We start from the raw sequence: 18,538 nt of genomic DNA, 5'->3' as shown, positions 1-18,538 counted from the left end.
AACTTCAGGGGCAAAGTTGGGCAGCACTACGGCTGTGGACTTTTGCCTAAGCTGGTGAGAAAAGCAGTTTGTCAGAAGGCAGAACAGGCATTTGTGTGACAATTACTTGCAAGGTTTTCTGCTCTTGTTGTTTCTATTTGGTTTTGTTCTGAAGTAATTGCTACACCTCTGAAGAACAACTGCCTCATCATGAACCACGGTGATTTTCCCCTCAAGAAATCCTTGATGCTCACTGTTTCCACAGAGCTCTGCAGAGAGCCCTTCTCGCCTTACCAACTGGGGAGGAACGTGGCACGGCACTGCCCTCTTTGGGTAAAACCACCCACTGATCTCCACCACTTACAGTACAGGCATTGTGAACAGTTTGTCCTTTTCTTGTGTCCTGCTGGATACAAGCAGCTCTGCACCCCCTTTGCAGCAAGGGTGGCAGCAAGGAGATGCTCTCCTCCTCCTCCAATCCCAACCCCAAACCCGCTGCCATCCAAAGCCACTGCTGTGCTGCTGCCACGAGGCCCTGCTCCCCAGCGGGTTGCCTGGTAAATTGCAGAGCTGCTTCCATTTTCCCCCTCTGTATGAAAAAAGCTTAGTAAAACGACTGCAAAAAAATACAGTGTAGAAAGAACATCCTGGAGCAGCATGGAAACCAAGAGTGGAGGATGGAAAGAAGAACAGCAGGTGATGTGGTTACTGCAGATCTTACCTTCACATGACCACACAGACGAGGATGCATTAACAGTGGTAGGCAATTGTAAATCCAGCACATCCTTATCTGGAAACACAGGATTTCTCTAGATAACTGTGAAAGAGAAAAACAAAAAAAAATACAGAAGAAAACACTGAAAGAATTCCCTCAAAACCTGATAAAAATGCCCAGGGAAGAAGAAATCCATGCACATCCCACACATAAGCATGCAGCACATGGAGGAAGTGGCACTGCTGCAGCTGGTGCCTGGCTCTGCTGCACCATTCCCAAATGGTTCCCAGCAGGAACAAGTGGGTTGGTAAAAGCAGCCATTCGGCAGCATCTCCTCTGGGTGAAAGGAAGAGGCAGGCATTCTTCCAAACTGGGAGCTCATGGGTGTAACACAGGCTCTCTTTTCCAGCACTTTACGTGCACGGTACAAGGACGTGCATCCACATCCATATAGGATGCAGAACAATGCCCCTGCAATTTCAGTCCAACTTCCAGGCAGATAATAATAGTCCAGCCATGTTCAGCTCTAGCCCCACTCAACAGCAGGTCTCGCCAAGCTTTACAAAGGGAGAGCCGCGTGCCTTTGAGCTGTGCTTGGATAGAGCCTATTTTTGGGCTCTTTGCTGGCACACCACCCTGCTGTAAGCGATCACCTCTGAGGTTAATTAGACGAAATGCTCCAGCGAGGTCTCAGGAGGAGCAAGATTTCCTTTTCTCCATGTTAAGCCCTTTTACCAACACTTCAATAGATGTTGACATCGCTCTGCCCCTACCGCGCTGCCTATTGCACTGCTGATGATAACAGCAGCTCCACTGCTGGGGATTAGGGGCAAGCAAACAACAGAGAAAGAAATAAGAGCAGAACAAGTTTAGAAATTGTCGGCTACAACAGCAGACCCGGAAGACACAACTGTGCTTGTCCCTGCTGCAATCAAACCCAGCACAGCATCAGAGCCAGCTCAGCACTCACAGCCCCATGAGCTCCACAAGGGCTGGGAGCTCCAGGAGCGTGGAGTGAGGAAAGGACAGCACTCTCACTTTAACTCAACATGACCAGCCGCTCGCAAAAACAGCTTGGCTTCCCCGTCCCTGAACCTTGCAGGTGTTTGTTTAACAGTCTGCATAAATTGAGGCTAATCGCAGCTCCACCAGCTGCCAAGGAGCCCAGCAGCCTGGAGGACGCGGCCCCGTTATCTCAGTGCAAGCTGAGCGAGCTGCTCCCGAGGGGACAGCTAATCTGCTCGGCCCTAACGAAGCAGCCGGCCTCTCACGCCCGCAGCCTCAGCGGGGGGAAGCAGAGGATGGAGGCTGAATGGGATTAGTGCCGAGATGGAGGGGTGAGGAGCCGCTCGCTGCTGCTGCCAGGGATGCATCTCCGCCGTCCCCTTTGCGCTACGGGCTGGGCTGGAGGCCACAGCTGGTCTCCCTAGGTCTGCTATGTACATAAAGGCATGAATAATAGATCTAACAAGCCAACAAAAGCACTTTATCTAAAGCATGCTTCTGTCAGAAAGCCAGGCTTCTCCAGTACGTGGGATGGTTTCCAGACAGTGCTTTTTTCCTAACAGCATGGGGGGTTTCCTGGCTTTGCTGCACCCTCCATGACTTAGCCAGGGCTTGGCCAAACAGCAGACCCCCTGAACACCTTTCAGTTCACCTCAGAGACCTGGCAGGATGGGGCAGCATCCCTTGAGCCAGCTCCATGTGCCACCTGCAGCCCCGACAGAACCCTCACATGCTGTGGGGAAGAGATGGTTGGCTTCCCTTCCTGTTAAACAAGAAGCAAGGGCGCTTCCTTACATCCTGAAGGAGGGATCATCTGTATCAGTGAAATCTGCTTCCCCATCCATCCATACGTCCAGCAGCAGAAAGGCTGGAGTAAGGGACTCATGCTCTCATGCAGCTCCCCAGCAGTTGGGCAGTGTTCCTACTGCCAGCCAGCCTGTGTTCTCTGAGGGCTGCCAGGGTTAGAGTGCTGTGCAGTGACTCTCTAAGGCTTGGGCTGTCCCCTCCCTGTTTGCTTTATGGAAATGCTTAATAAGATCTTGACACGAGCAGAGGAAATTGCATTCCTTTATCTTGGCAGTGCATGGCCCAGGCTAAGGCAGGAAGAAGAACACAAGCAACACCCAGAATACAATTCTCCTCTCGACAGCGGAGGTCAGCACTGAAAAAGCCAGCAGCTCCTTTGCCCCTCAGCTCTGTTTCATTTGCATTTCAATTTCTGGAGCTGCCAAGCTCAACTGCTGAACATCAGCCCCGCAAAGGCCAGGCAATGCTCTGGGCCAGATTCTTGCTCCACAGGGCAGCCACAGAGAGAAGTGATTCCTCACAACCCATGGTCCCCATGTCACGAGGCACAACCAGATGCACCAGGAGGAGTTCCAGCTCAGGGAGGGAAGGCAGGAGCCCTCAGGAAGCAATCTGGCATGCCCAACCTGGGCACAAGCAGGTCACAGTTCTCTGCCAATACCTGGACCAGAGCAATGCCTCCTCTTTCCCATTCAAAAGGAAGCAACAAGCAAGCAGCAGTCCAAACTCAGTTTTTAGGCACTTGGAAAGCCAGGGCTCCCACCTACACTGCTCCTTCCTCAGCTGCCAGTAAGCTCCCAGAAATTAGGCTGAATCTCCCTACAGTACAGAGTTGTCTGCAGCATCAGATCAAGGCCCCAGCAAGGGCCTGGGTAACAAACGGCCCAGCAGCACAGCAGATGGCCAAGAAATCCAGCCTGAACACCCACCCGTTCCTGGGAGCACTGAATGCTGCCTGTGCCTACAGACAGGCATGACAGATCAAACCCAACTGGAGGCGATGGTGAAATCCACTGTTTAGAACAACTGCTTTATTAGCAGACTGGGCTGGGTAAGAGAGACCACAGAAGGGCCAGTGCTGCGTGAAAGGTTGCAGCAGCTCTTCCAGCCTGACCAAGGCAAGGATCTCATCACAGGTCCTGTGCGGACTCACTCACCCTGAGCCCTGTGCAAGAGGAACAGGAGCAGCTCCACTGTGCCCTTTCCAAGCTGTCACTGGGAAGCATAAGGTGCAGCTAAAGCTTTGATACTTGGATGAGAGACTTTTTTTGGCCACCGATCAGTCTCTGATTTCTTTCCCTGAAGAGCCATCTGGGACATTCTCCTGAAGATGCAGCTAGTCTAGAAGGCAAAATAGAGTCCGTCAGTAGTGCAGGAAACAGGCAGAAGCAAGCAGGCTGTCAGAGCAAGGAGTGCTTCTCCATCCACAAATGCAGGAAGCTGCTCTCCTCTCCTCACCACTTCCCAGCCTCAGCAGACTTGGGCTGTCAGAAATGAGATAAAATAGGACAGGGGATCTCAGCAGTTGAAATCTCTCCTGTGTTTGTCTGGATACCCTCCAAGAACTCATCCAAGACGCTGACAGCTGAGGGCTGAGGATTACAGTGTGAGCAGGGACGGCTCTGCTGCACAGCCCACCTCACCCTGGAGGAGCTGGCATCTCAAAGGTAGATGGAACAGTGTGTTTCGAAGGAATTGGACACAGAACTCAGCATGTCAAAGCTTCAGTACAGCATCTCTGCAGCTCAGAGCAACAGCTCCTGCCAGAGAAAAAAAAACACAGCCATGAGCCATCATGCTGCAAAGATGCCATCCCCTCTGCTGGCAGCTCGAAGGACAAGCACGTACTGCCTCATTTTCTTCTGGCCCCATTGATTTTCTGCAGCTCCATCTCCAGGAGCACTGCAGTTTGTTTGGCCTTGCAGGAATGCTGGGGCAGGATGAGGATGCCTACAGATCATGCTGGGGGCAGACATAGCAGAAAGTATCACAGGACAGCTGGATTAAGACAAAAGAGGGAACAGGCACAGCCAGGCTCATTCCCACACCCCAGGACAAGGACTGCTTTGTGCAAAAGCAAAGGTGCCCAGGTTGGAGTCAGCTCCTAGATAAGCTCCTCATGTTCCCACCCAGGAGCCAGCACTGCCCACCTGGGAGCCACCATCATATGCTCTCAGCTGTATCAAATCCAAGGCTGGAAAGCAAACCGTGGCAATTATCAGCGCTTGCCGCTGTGAATGGGAATGTTCTGTAAACAAATTACATCTTGGAAATTAATACATGTTGCCTTAATTGAAGTTTAGCATCTTAAATTTGACTAAAAAATAAAAATTCTTACAAGTTAACAAAAAGAAAAAGGAGGAAAGGCAATGAGTTGGCTGCAGAGCCCTGGTGCAGAGCTAGCAGTAGGCACAGCACCTGAGCAGACTCAGCCTTGCCAATCTCAGGTTGCTCTGCTCCAAAACGAGGATGTGTACATCCCAGGGTCAGACTAATTTCTCCTGCCAGCACAGCAGCAGTATTGTAAATGACTTTTAAATATCAAACCCACACTTGAGTGCATTTAAGTCAAAGCACAACATGCATCAGGGATGATAAAAAAAAAAAAATCAGATAGCGTTAGCAGAGCCTGGGCCTCAGCACATCAGCCATAGATGGCTTTGGCATTCAGCATTTGTAGTGGATGAGGCTCAGCATTCCTCACCTCCAGACAGCTGCCAGCTCTCCAGAGCGCCTCACTACCCCTGTGAGAAGCAGCTACAAGCTGAACCCCTGGGATTTTGCAGAGCCTGTGCTGTGCCACTCCAGGAGCTCACCCTGCAGCTGAAGTCCCGTGGCATGCTGCAGATCACACGTTCCCAGCAGACTCTTCTGCCACTGCACTGGCAGCTCATCCCAGCTCTAGGCTCTCTCCTGCCAAGCCTGTGCTCCATCCAGCCCCCATACAATCTGTCCCCATGGAGGGAGGAATGTGTTGTCCAGAGCTTTTTCTTGCCTGGAACAAGCATGGACTCATGCCCACTGAGAAGCAAGTCTGGCTGCATGATGGTGGTATTTCCATCTCCTCCAGGTCACTCTCAGACGTGCTGGGTACCCAAGTGACTCCACCTCCCAGCCTGTTAGCAGGAAACTGGGAACAAGAGCACCTTCCACACCTCCAGCCTGCTGCAGCTTTTGTCCCTGGCTCTCACCCTCCACCATGCAGCACAGACACACGGACAGACACTGACAGCAGCACACAAACAGCATTGCTGTGGAGTCCCAGCTCCACACACGTGTATCTTGAGGGTTAAAATCCACAATCCTCCCTTCCTCTACCCACATCATTAACACATCCAGGTAAGCAGGAAAGCACAGCCCCCGACACAAAGTTGCTTTTTCTCTTTTCTAACTCCTGGGGGGACTGGTGTGTAGAAACCTTTAATGAATTTGACATAAGTCCTAGCACAGAGCAGCTCTACTATTTGATACAAGGTTTAATTTGATTTCTCACTTGAATAGCTGAGACATCCTTGATACGCTTCCTTCAGCCTCCCCCCAGACAGTTCTGCTGCATACAATTAGCACTAAGAGTCACCTGCATTTCAGCATCCCTCCTCCTTTGCTCCACTCTGCTCCTGCTGCTAACATCCCTCCCCATCCAGGCGAGCATCTCCATCTCTGGTCTTTGGAAAGGATTTTCTACGTCACTCCTTTAAGCAGTATGAAAACTGAGGTCGACCAGTGGCAGCAGTTGGAGCCCAGGCAATGTGACGCTCCCAGCTTAGGTTACACCAGTCATCCCTGCAGGACTGCAGCCCTGGGAGGTAGGAATCCTTTCTACTTTCAGCTCTTGTATTCTTCCACAGAAGCAGCAGATTTCAGCGAGGCTTTCATCACGTACACTGCACTTCAAGAACAGCAAAGCTACAGTGCTCTGGAAACAAGGAACATACACAGCTCCTATGAAAACGAGAAATGTGGATGGAAATTTGGTGGAGTTTTGTTCATTTTAATGTCTTCAGGTTTTTCTGGAGTCTGCTCATAGCTTAGGCTGCAACTTCAGACCACACACCCACTGACCCAGGTTCACCATCAGAACAAGAGGACCCACAGCTTTCCAGGAGCCAGCAGAGCAACAGAGCCCCACACCACGGCCAGACACAGGTGAAGGTCTCCCCTGAGACATGACAGACACTGTGACCCAGGCTTCTGCCTGGCTCAACTCCCTCTGTGAGCCAGCACAAATAATATTGGCTTGATTGAACCTGTTCACTTCCCCAATCTCTGAAGCACAACAGTCAATTTCAAAATCTTAAAGCAAACCGTTAGGGAGCAAAAGATGTATTTGCAGGCATTAAAGCCACAGACCGAGGAGCAAACAGACACCTTTGATTGAGAAATCAATGCCTGAGTTTTACAACATTTCACACTAAGCAGCAGCAGAGGAGAGTCCTGCAGACGTCTCATCCCTCCAGGGCAAGGCAGGAGAAACTAGCATAGTGAGAATGTGATGCTTCCAGAAGTCTTAGCAAAGCTAGAACACCCTTGTGGACCCCGAGGCCATGGGGTAAGACATATTTTCAAGAGATTCCTCAGATCAAACTGATGGGAAAAGAGTCCATTTCATACCTCTTTCAGAAAGGTGCACCTGGCCTGCCCTGAGTACAGCTCCAACACAGCAGGCTGAGGTCATCAGGGGGCAATCCCACCCAACACAACACAGCACCCATCTGCCAAGCAGCCCTGGATGCAAGAGGTTGGCCTGGAATGGAAAAAAAGAAACCCAGACTCCATTGATCAAGATGCCAGAGGGAAGGAGCGAGTCACGAAGGAAGGAGGAGGAACAGTCCCTGCACCCAAACAGTGGCCTTATGAGCAAGAGAGACGCTGACAAATTGAAACAGACCACTGGCACCCCTGGTATTTTTAAAAGCTTTCTTCCTCTCAGCTTTCTTCTCCTTTGTACGCTGAAAACCCATCTTCAAAAGCAATCACAATGCCTCCAGAGGGAAAAATACCCCAGCACAAGGCAGACTTCCCTTTAGGCAATGTGAATCTGCGTTACCTGAGTAAAAAAGGCTTTTATCTCAAAACCATTCATTTTCAGAGCGCTTGACCCAAAAGCAACTCTCCTTTATTCCTATAAAAGTCACTTTCTCCCTCAAAGTCTCGTGGTCTCAAAACAGAGCTGTTATGCAGCTTTCTGCTCCCACCACTGCCTGCAGAAAGCAGCCCCTGCTCCAGGAGCTGCATGGCCCCTGCCAGCTCCCTTCTGTCTGGAGATAGTGAGGGCTTTTTGCCAACAGGAGCAGCCACATCCCATTGCTTCTGTCCTTTAGCAACAGCTAACGCAGCAGTTGCAGTTGTTAGCAATCAGCCAGCTCCCCCCCGTAAGCTTTAAGTAAAAAGCAAGCTCTTTCCCAGAAGGAAGCCACAGGCAAGGCTGTAGCTACAGCAGCTGGGTGATTTTGAGCAGCTCAGCATCGCCACCAGATAGAAATTAGCTTGTGCAGGCAATAGAGGCAGAGCTTGAGGAGATGGGTTCAGCTCGGAGAGCCCAGGCAGTCTGTCACAGCTCTGCAAGCCTCCCGCTGTGATCTGCACCTCCAGGATTGCATGGTGGCTGCAGAGATGTCCCCTTGCAGCATTCGTGCTTGAAATGGAGGGGAAAAATTGGTACTAGGAATTTGGCAGGAGGAAGGAGAAACGCTGCTCGTTAGAGGCAGCACACAGCCAGCTGGCCTGGTGAGATGAGCTCCCAGCTCCCGCAGCAGCCAGCTCTGTGCTGCTCCTGATGAGGATTTGAAGCAAAGCACCCATGTGCCTATAACACAGCACCATGGCCACAGGCTGCTGCCCAGCATTTACTGGGGGAGGGAGGCAGCATCCATCTCTCACGAAGGGCACCAGATTCCAGAAGATCTCGCCTACAGGGACACAGATCAGAAATGCAACCTTGCACTCAGTCACATCCTAACCTGTCAAGTCGCTGTTTCAGTGCTGATGTTTGCATTGCTTGGTGTCCAGCCCCAGGGAATGAACAAAATTAAAAGCACAAAATTAAAATTTCTACTCCTCCAAAATGGGGACAACTTGAAGCCCGTCCCCCCAAAGCACTGAAAACAACATGCACCCCAGTACTGCTTGCCTGGCATCTCTTAATTCCGTGGTTTTTAAGCAGCCATGGGTGTTCTGAGTGCCTGTTATTGAGAACTTGGAACTCTGCACAAATGCTGAGGGATGTGGCTTGCACCCTGGGCTCGGCCATCCTATAGGGAACAGGTTTACCAGGCAGGACTGGCAGCAAAGATAATGGCATCAGTGACGTTTCCTTAGGCTGAACTGCTCACTGTGCACTGAAAGGTGACACTCAGCATAAGCTACCTACAAAATTTTATTGAACAAATGCAGCATGCTTCAGTTTATACAAACTGTCTCTGCAGAAATATTAAAACCTAACAGCAGGGCGGTAATGAAGCAAACAGGAGCCAGGATACCTGAACTGCCTTCCCAGATAGATTGCAGTCTGCTGGAGGCACTGCGTGTAGGGCATGAGAAGGCAGCACAGCCACCCCAGCACATCTCCCAATAGACAGAGCAGCTTTAGCACCACCAGGTGATACTGCTGGCTGTGAAGGCTCAGCATCCCACTGACAGCCTACGAGCATCCCAGGGCTTATAGCAAGTCACTGCAGTGCTATGCTGCAGGGGAGGGCAGTGAACAGCCCCAAGACCACAGCGTTGTGTGAAGCAAACCAGGTTTAGCCCTTCCTGCTGGCACAGCCATCACACTCCCCTTCCCTCATGCCACTTTCCAATGGCAGGTAACTTTCCACCAGGTCATCAGAAACTCAATCCCACTGCATGTGAACCAGCAGGACATAGAAGGAGCCGAGTTGCTTCTAGACAGAAGCCCATCCAGGATTGCAGGGTTTGCACCTGCCTCTGCCATTGCTTTGCCTTAGTTTCCCCTCTGAAAAGCAGGTACAAGCATTTTGTCTGCTCAAGGCATGCCACCTTCAATTCTTTGACAGCAGCACCGAGAATCAAAATGTTCAAAGGCTGAGGTGATTGGGTAATCTGATTGGGTGGCTGCTAGCTATTTCAAGTTGGGCTGATTTCTGCTCGACTTTAGCAGCATTTTCAGGGGCTTTTTTGTTGTTCCAAGCTCTCTATTTCCACCAGATGACCATCTCGCCAGCCTCTCTTCTTTGTACAACACAAGGAAAAGGCGATAAAAATCTCTAAAAAAGATTTCCAAAGCTCTCAGAGATTAAAAGGTCCTATTAGACCACTTTATAGGACAGCAGTGGAGGCAGGAAGAGGAAAGTTTTAGACAGACAAGCTATGGTGAAAAATTGATCTATTAAAGCAGTGGATGCTATCAGGAAAGTGACTGATTTCCTACAAACCAGTATAGCCAGACACATTTCTTCTAAAGCAGAGCTGTCCTGGCTTCTCCTCAGCATGGCAGCTCTCCCCTCTACCTGCCTGCATCACAGCAGCCTGGCTCAACAGCTCTAATGGGGCGATTCAGTTTATTGACCTATTAGCTGCCACCTGCTTGGGACACAGCCACGGCAGATTTGCCATTGTGTAAGCAGCAGCCAGCATAAAACCCTAAATAAATTTTCAGTGGCCGTGAGGAGTGTAATTAATCACGCCATCCATCAAAAGGCAACAGCAGCAGGGTGGCAGGCAGAGGAACACAGAAGACGAGGCCGCACAAGGGGGGTATCAGGGCCCCCTCCTGCTGTCTGCCCTTACCCTGTGCTGCCAGATGAGGCACAAGCCAAGAATTGAGGCCACACTGAAGCTAGAGTCCAGGTCAAACCCCATTTCACTGCTCACCCACTACTCGAACCTGAGCAGGTAGCCGTCTGCCACGACATGCTTCATTTCTACACTCCCTTGATGAGGAAATAAGCAGCATTCACAGCCAGCACTTGCAAAGTTTTTAAGTTAGGAGCACTTCAGTCTGTTTTCAACCATGCTGAACTCGTGTCTTCTCTTCTCCTCAGGACCTCTGAATCTGGCACAGACCAGCTAGCAGAGCGAGAGCAGAACAGAGATGTCAAAGAAACAGAAGGAAGAGATTTAAACACCCCAAACTCGGTTCCTTCCAGCTCACTTGGCAAAAGCACTGAGCCTGAATCCTCCTCACTGCGATCTCTCCTTCTCTGCTTTCTTGCCAATGCACCCATTTGGGATGCTGGTTCTGCCGCCTACCCAGTGACCAAATTGCTCCACTAAGGCACAGAAAGAAGTCAGGTGATTGCTTAGGAGCAATATATATACATATATATATATACACACACACACACATAAATGTATGTTTACATAAGAGGCCTCAGATTTTAAGGAGTTTAGGACACAGCACACCTCTGCTTCAAGATCAAGTGCCACGTTGCCTGGCAGCAAGGCCCTCTCTAGATAACCATCCCCCGTGTTCACCAGCAGAAGCAAACAGAAGAGCTTGCCCCTGAGAGAAAACCTTCACATGATCTCCACTTTAAAAAGCCATCAGGGATTCCTGGAGATGCTTCAACTCACCAGGATCTGAGAAGAGGCAAGTCAGGAGCCAGCAGGACCTTTCCAAAGGGAGTGGATGGACAGACAGACATCGGGGCTGAACCTCTGCTTCTCCCACTTTGCATCTCCTTCAGCCGAGCAGGGTGGTCAACACAAAGCATCGTGCAGGCAGAGGGGAGCAGCCCTGACCTGAAAAGACAGAAACAAGAAAACCTTTTATTTTCCTGCCATTGAACCAGAGCCAAACGAGGCTACAGCACACATCTCAGGGCTGTGGTGCATCCAAAGTGCTCAGCCAAGCCCTGAGCTCAGAGCACAGCCCATCCCAGGGCCGTGCCTTCCCTTCCAGCCTGCTGCTGGGCTCCCTCCAGGTTGCTGGCATCCCTCCTGCTCCAAGCGGATGCTGCTTCTCTAAGCAACATCGATGCCTCTAAAGGAGGGGAAAAAAAAAAAAAAAAAACTATTCCAGCCTTTGAGCCATGCTATTAATATTTCATCTTTCTTTTTCTGCCAGAAGAAAGTAAGTTCCTCCTGCCAGCTGGGCTGCCATCTCACCACCACGTATCTGTGGCTCAGCCCTGGCTGCCAGCCCCTCCACACAGATGGCAAATGCAAGGCTCATATCCCCTCCACACAACCCCTTCTGCATCCCTCAGCGGCAGCACCAGAGCCAGAAGCACGCTGTGGAGAGGCATCGAGAGGCAGACAGGGCTGGGCTAAGCACCCTGCAAAACAAAACTCAAGGCTGATCCAAGGATTGCACACATGACCTGCATTGGGTCCACTCAGATGGACCACAGGCTCACACCGCGCATCCCTGGCTGCTGCAGCTGTCAGTTGCTACCATCACAAAGCCAGCCACCATCCCACCCCCATGCAAGCTATCCATCAGGCATCATCTGTCAAGCTAGTTGGGTTTTTTTTTTAGTTTAAACTTAATGTCTATAAAGTATTTTGCCTTTAAATTATTCTGCAGACTCAGTCAGTTAAACAGTGCTTCCCAGTCTAGACAGAACAATCTTGTTGTCAGTGAAACAGATTCACCCTGACATCCCCATGGTGCGTGGTGATGTGGTTGCTATTTTGGAAAAAAGACGACAGCTAAAAGCTCTTTCTCTTACGGCTCTGAAACGTGATTCCTGTCCACTCAGCTTCAAACAAACACCTCCATAAATGATCCCGTGCGTTTGGTTTGATGGCTCTCTGTCAGGCACCTGCATGGGTGGAGAAAAGGGGAATGGCTCTGCCTGCTCCTAAACACAGACCTGCCCAATTCCCCCTGGCCATGGGGTGAGCTTTGGGTGATTGGCGTGGAAGAACAGTTTGAGAGAGACATTAAACCACGCCACAATTCATTCTGCAGATCAGCTTTGCCCCCGTGTCTCCATCATCGCACGGGGGACTGCAAACACTTCGGCTCCTTTATAATTAAAAGCCTCTCCTCCCCCTCGTGAAAAGTCTGTACAGAAGAAAAGGTGAAGCAGACAAAGCATCTGACAGCACTTCATGTCTAGTCAGGCTGGAGCCTGCGGAGCTGTAAGAGTGAAACAGCCTGATCAAACCAGAAATCGTATTTTCCCCTTTTGCACCGTCAGTGACAGATCCTTGATGTCTGCAGTCAGAAGCAACAAATACCATTAGGGGATCTTTTCATCTCCTTTTGCAGTAACACAGCGACCTGCCCACCCTGGCACTGTGTTGGACTTTTTCCAGCCCAGCCTCTAAGCCTGCAAATGCTCTTCTCTGGGTGGGAGCACAGCCCCTTTGCTAAAGGGGATGCAGGAAGGTGCTGCAAGAGGAAAAGAATCTGAGTGCACAAATGGGCCCCTCTAAAGGGTAGCAAAAGGACCTTTCAACTGCTTTTATTCCTCAAAAAACTACAAACCTCCAGGAGCTGCCCCATTCTAAATGTATCACCCACCTGCCTTTACGTCTTGCTATAAATCACCTGCAAATGTTCTGCTCCACGGAAGGCACACTCACCTCCAAATACCCAAGCAGAAGAATACGTATTCCAATAGGAAAAACAAAATTCGGGAAGCAAGGAGGACTTGCTTTTTCTTTTTGCACAGCACTGTCAGACAGCAGCAGAATGGTACGTGCTGCACAAGAGAGCTGCCCTAGGACTGTCTGACCGTGTCCCCAGAGCCACCAGCACACACACCAGCAGTCAGAGCCCCTCCAGCCAGAGCACATGGTGCCACAGATGGCTCAGGGAGACGAAGCAAAGCAGAGAAAGATGCACGATTCCAAGAGATCAGTTGTGTGAATCACAGCGAGGCACTGGCTGCCCTGCTGGTACCAACAGAACAGCACGAGGCAAGCAGAAGGAGCAGCAGAGGTATCACCTCATACTGCACCAATTCTCAGTGAACGCAGAACCCAGTGCCTTCAGCTGGCTTGAGAGCATCGCACAGCAAAGTCCACCTCTGAACCCGATGCTGCTCTGCACCTTTCAAGGAACCCAGAATGGAACCTCTCTGCTGGCTCCTTGTCCCACTTTTAATGACTCTTCTATTAGAGAAATGAGAGCCTCAGCAGCCTGACTTAGCTGTGTAATCCCAAATTCGGCCATCTATCAGCTTCCCTGGGAGTCACCACAGCTCCATGCTCCCTCCATCTGTGCTGTAACAGCCCAGCCCCACGCCCAGATGCATAATAAATGCACAGACAGGGGCAGCACAATCCTCCAGGGATAGAGAGCATTAATGCATGGGCAGAACTGGAGCTGGGGGAGGTAAATGCTGACAAATGGATGCACACAGCACCTCATTATCACATTCATAAAAGCCCAGAAACTGCTAAGAGGGCCTCCATCATTTCTCTTTGCTCTGGTTAGTAACAGACCAGCTGATCACCCAGGATTTGGGCTATACAGACAGCACTGCTCAGGTGCACTGCCAAGGACAGGTTAATGAATCGTCCTGGATTTCCCCATGCTCAGGTCTCCTTCAACACACACACCTCTGCTCAGCCCTGCAGTGGAGAACAGCTGCCCAGGATGCAGGGTGGATTGAAGGAGCAATTGCTATCCCCCAGCCCTGGGCCAAAAGCTCCCCATGGAACCAATGAGCTGGGAGAGTGGTTTGAGAGCAGGGCAGGAGGCAGCTGAGCACCTTGCATCAGCACCAAGGGCACTGAACATTTCAGCACTGCATCTCTATTTCATGTCTCGTGATTCTTGTGTTGAAAGAGTTTGATGACTTCCAAGAAATACCAAGCTGAGGAGCTTCTAAAACAACTGAACTGCCTTTTTAAGATGCACGTAGCTAATCCAGTCTTAAAACTAATGATTTAATTTACCTTAGGAGAAGCATGCCAGCATAAATGAGCATCTCCCAGTAGTATAGCAGAAGCATGTTTTATCTGGAGATTATGTTGATTAAATCATCAAGTGCCATAATCTTCTCTCTTCCTATTTCAAATAAGGCGGGGGGAGTGGGGGAAAGCCCTAAAAATATAGATATATCCTTCTGAGGCACAGCAGGGAGCTGCACAGCCATCTCCAAGCACTCTCCTTGCTCAGCAGAGCATGCAGGCAGGGCTCCCCATGCTGGAAGGAGCTGTTCTAGCTGTTATCAAGTGGGAAATGAATTCACTTGTTCAGGACTGGAGAGATGCCAGGAGATGCAGGCTGGAGGAGCTTAGAGGTGGCTCAGTTACATGAGACACACAGAGCTGCTGTTTGAAGCCACTGTGTCACCTGCTGACAGGAGGAGAGGATGGGTTTTCAGGCCACAGATACACCAGGTTTGGATGCACGAGGTATTTAAGTCTCCAGAGCTGCTTCAGGGCAGCTCAGCAGCTCAGCATCCCCTCTGCCCTGCTCCTCGAGCAGTCACACTCCTTCATCCCCCCCTCCTTGGGACTGGCTCCACAGGACATAGGTCGTCCTTCTACACAGGGCTGCATGGTTTGGTGGGAGAGGCTGATGTCCTCAGCACAGCTGTACAGCTCCCTTCACCCGCCCTACAAATCTGCCTTCCTGACCCAGCTTTCAGTCTGCAAACATAACCGAGAAGTCAGACTGAGTTCTTGAGGCTATAAGTCTCCTCACAGGATGTAAGTCACGCAAGCTGCAAATTCAAGTGGCTTAGATACAGGGAGACAAAGCCTTAGCAGAGGGAAAAAAGCCAGAAGCCTGCTTTAAACTCCTTCCTCCCAGCTCTCATCTCCTCATTACTGCTTTTTCCTCCTTCTTGCTCAGCACTGAAGTAGAGAAGAAACCATCCACCCGGATGAATCAACAAAACCCACCTTGACACTCAGCCATCACCTGCAGATGGTGGGTTTTCAGACAAAGCCTTTTTCCTTTGGGACTCAATTGCAAACACTTCCCTGCAGCTTTCTGCCACGTCACCACACTTGGGCACTTCACCTGGAACGCCTTTGTCTGCTGGCTGTTTGTACTGCACACAGAGTGCTCCGAAGCCCTTGGGCAGGGCACTTCAGAAACAGAACACCTTTTATTTAAAGCCAATTCAAACCCGCAGCGTTGAGTTTGAAAGCTTCCCTGGAGAATGACAGAGGATCTTGTTAAGCTCACGGCAGCAGAGAAGGGGTTCAAGGCCAAAACAAATTGCTAGGACAGAAAGCTCCCTCTGAAAAAAGCAAACTCCAAGCATTGCTTATGCTGACCCCTGGCACAGACAACAGGTCTGCAGCAGGCTATCTGTATTTAACAAGGCCAAACCTCAACGTGAGCAATATTGACTCGCTCTCCCAGCCAGTCGTTACACAAGGCAGAGGCAAGGCTTATGAAATCAGTGGATTTCTGTGAAGAAGGGGTGCTTAACAGATGTAAGATGGGTTTGCTTCCTTGGCTGAGGCAAACAGCAAGCTTCTGCCAGCAGTTCTGGATGTGGGCTGCAGCAGCCACGGTCACCCTGCCTTCGTTTCCCCATACACAGAATAATTATTCCACTGTTGTAAAAGCTTTGAGCCTTCAGAAGAGAGACTATCTAGCACATGGTCCTCCATAGCTGCTACACTGGCTCTGTTGCTAGGAAAATGTTGCCCACACAGTCCAACATTCACTGTGCTAACATCCACTATTTGATCCCTATTGATGCCCAGCGAATATCAATGAATGTCAATGCTTCATCCACACTTCCACGTTTAATGCCATTCTGCCAGAGTGCCCCTCTGCTGCCATCTGTCACACAGCAACAAAAAAAATAATGGCATCTTGTGGGAAGGTTCAGCCTCTACTACCATACCACCAACATCTGCTTCTGATGGCATGGGCTGACATCATAAAAGAGGAGGCATTACTTTCAGAGCAGCCCTCAGATAACTGGAGCTCCATAAAACGATTCAAGTGGAAAACTCTAATTTCAGAACAATTACTCACGTCCTTCTGATGTCAATTTAAAGCAGGAATCACCTATTCTGACTCTCTCACTCGCAAGCATTTCTGCCTTTCCAGATGTGAACAGCATCTCCCTTCTGGGCTTTGCATCTCTTTTAGTTCAATTAACACGGCTCCCCAAAGACTGAGCACTTTGGTATTTTAAATGCAACATCTCTGAACACACTAATGTCACTTGTCTCCTGCAGGACCCTTGTTCCAGACAGACCTGACACTTTGACAGCATCTTCACATTCATTTTCCCTGAGCAAACACTCTGTTACACCAAGTTTAATTTTTAGAATAGGCAGGAAATCTCTTCCTCTGAGTAAACATCAGATAAACATCTATACACTGCATGGAATTACATGTCAAGCCACTCGATAAAGCCAACTTATCTGCCAGGAACAAGTTTGACAAATCTTCAGTACAGACGCCTTCCTCCCCTCCTTTAAATTGTACACAGAGTCCTCGAAATCCAGAGGAAAGGAGGGGTTTCCAAGTCATTGATCATCCTCCTTATCCCGCCAGCACCACATGCACTTGTACTTAACCCCCACTGCTCAGACAGCTGTCTTTAGAAACAAGGATTTTGCAAATATATGGAGAGAGAAGCAGCACAAGGCGACACAGAGGTTGCTTTCCCTCCACCCTCCCAGAGCTTGCTGCAGCAGGAAGAACAGGAGCTGCCTGCAAACAACATCATTTCCATGTCTTCTACTCTCAAAATAGCAGACAGCCCTGCAGGCAGGACAGACCCAGGGAGCACACTTGCTGCCTTGGTGACACAAGCAGCCAAAGTCATGTCACTCTGCTGCTGCTCACTCACTGCAGCTCATTCCCTCCTAAGGAGAAAAGTCGGTCAGGGGGCATGCTCCTTACTTCAATGCTCTCAACAGACCAGACTTATAAGTCCATAATTTTTTTTCTAACATATTCCCCTTCTCCTCAGGCTGGAGGCAGAAAACCTTCCCAGCACTCAGAGCCTCCAGACGTCAGGCAGCTTTCCATTCCTTTAGCTCCATGCTGCCACAGGCAGGAGGCAGAAAGCTGCTGGCCCTCAGCAAGATGGATTTAATTGTCTCTACCTCGTTAGTTCCAGACTGGAGGGAGAGATCCTCCTTTTAGCATCACCTTGCAGTCAGCTCATGCTCTGGTCCTCTCTGAGCCATATCACACACCCAATCCTCTCCTTGTGTTGATGTCCTTACTGACAGCATTGTTACATACTCGACATCCTGTACTAGCAAACAGTTAATTATCCCCTGTGAGTTACCATCTGTCAGCTGATCACATTAACAGACCATTCTCATTTCCCCCACCCACTGCAAAGAAAAAAATGCTCCTTTCTTGTGGCTCATGCCATTTTACTAAGGACAGACAACTAGCTTCTTATAGCCAACTACTAGAGACCAGCTGATGAGTGGTGACTAATTACACAGAAGCCATCCAGTCACTTGTTCCAGGCTGAGCCTCATCCTGCCCAGCTGGACAGAGAAGAGGGTAAGCCTAGAGATGACACACTGAGAGGTGCAGAGCTCTGATGTAGCTGCCCCTAACAGCCCGAGGACAGCTCAGCTAATGGAGCTGGAGGGAACTGCTTTCATCCTCAGCTCATCACTGCACTCCTGTGCCTCAGCTTCCCCAGCTGAGCGAGCACATACGCGTTCTCATTTACTTCTCTCTGTAGAAGCCTTTGAGATTTGCCTATCAAAAATATGGTATGGATAAAATCACTGCCAAGGCAGACAGCAGCAGGCTCTGGATGCTCTTCACAGCACTGACCATGCAGGAAGCAGGATGTTCTGGTGCTGACACGAGCTTCTGCCACCCTTTTTGCTCAGTAGCAATCAAGGCTGTCACAGCAACAGGAGACGGAGTAGAGAAATATTTCACTGGGATGCATTTGGTTGTTTTTTTAGTGGATTGACATAAGAATTCGTTTATAAATACGTCAAGAGCATGTCGGTGTGAAATTGGAAATGAGAGTGGATAACAGCACGGTGAGCAAAGTACGTGGGGTGAGGAGATGAAACACGCAGGTTAACCTGAACGAGTTGCAGACTGAGACCTGTGGGAAAACAGAATCTTAGCCCTAATCAACTCAATTGATTAAGCAATGGAAATCTTTGTCACTAATGCAAAACAGCATCGTGGCTGCGTGCCTT

General features: G+C 49.9%; 2 protein-coding genes across 20 annotated transcripts in view; both read right to left on the bottom strand.

The window, feature by feature from the left end:
* SRRM4 (serine/arginine repetitive matrix 4) overlaps positions 1–11,167 on the bottom strand; it is a 57,835-nt gene extending 46,668 nt beyond the window's left edge. For 16 of the 19 annotated variants that reach the window (XM_090120954.1, XM_090120953.1, XM_090120956.1 and 13 more), the window contains exons 1-5: positions 7,118–7,249; positions 6,084–6,422; positions 4,145–4,266; positions 3,664–3,847; positions 701–796 (exon numbers count right to left, since the gene is read on the bottom strand). The gene's annotated coding sequence lies outside the window, so the exon portion shown is untranslated. Of the gene's footprint in view, positions 1–700; positions 797–3,663; positions 3,848–4,144; positions 4,267–6,083; positions 6,423–7,117; positions 7,250–11,041 lie in introns of those variants that run through there. The other 3 variants (XM_090120955.1, XM_090120950.1, XM_090120958.1) reach the window with 3 other exon arrangements.
* SUDS3 (SIN3A corepressor complex component SDS3) overlaps positions 11,070–18,538 on the bottom strand; it is a 34,046-nt gene continuing 26,577 nt past the window's right edge. Inside the window, exon 13 of the mRNA XM_090120975.1 lies at positions 11,070–11,209. The gene's annotated coding sequence lies outside the window, so the exon portion shown is untranslated. The remainder of the gene's footprint in view (positions 11,210–18,538) is intronic.

This window comes from Phasianus colchicus, chromosome 18 (genome assembly GCF_987193195.1).
Source record: "Phasianus colchicus chromosome 18, bPhaCol1.hap1.1, whole genome shotgun sequence".
Classification (NCBI taxonomy): Eukaryota; Metazoa; Chordata; class Aves; order Galliformes; family Phasianidae; genus Phasianus; species Phasianus colchicus.
Note: the sequence above shows the minus strand (reverse complement) of the source record. Positions and strands in the feature narration are given on the sequence as shown.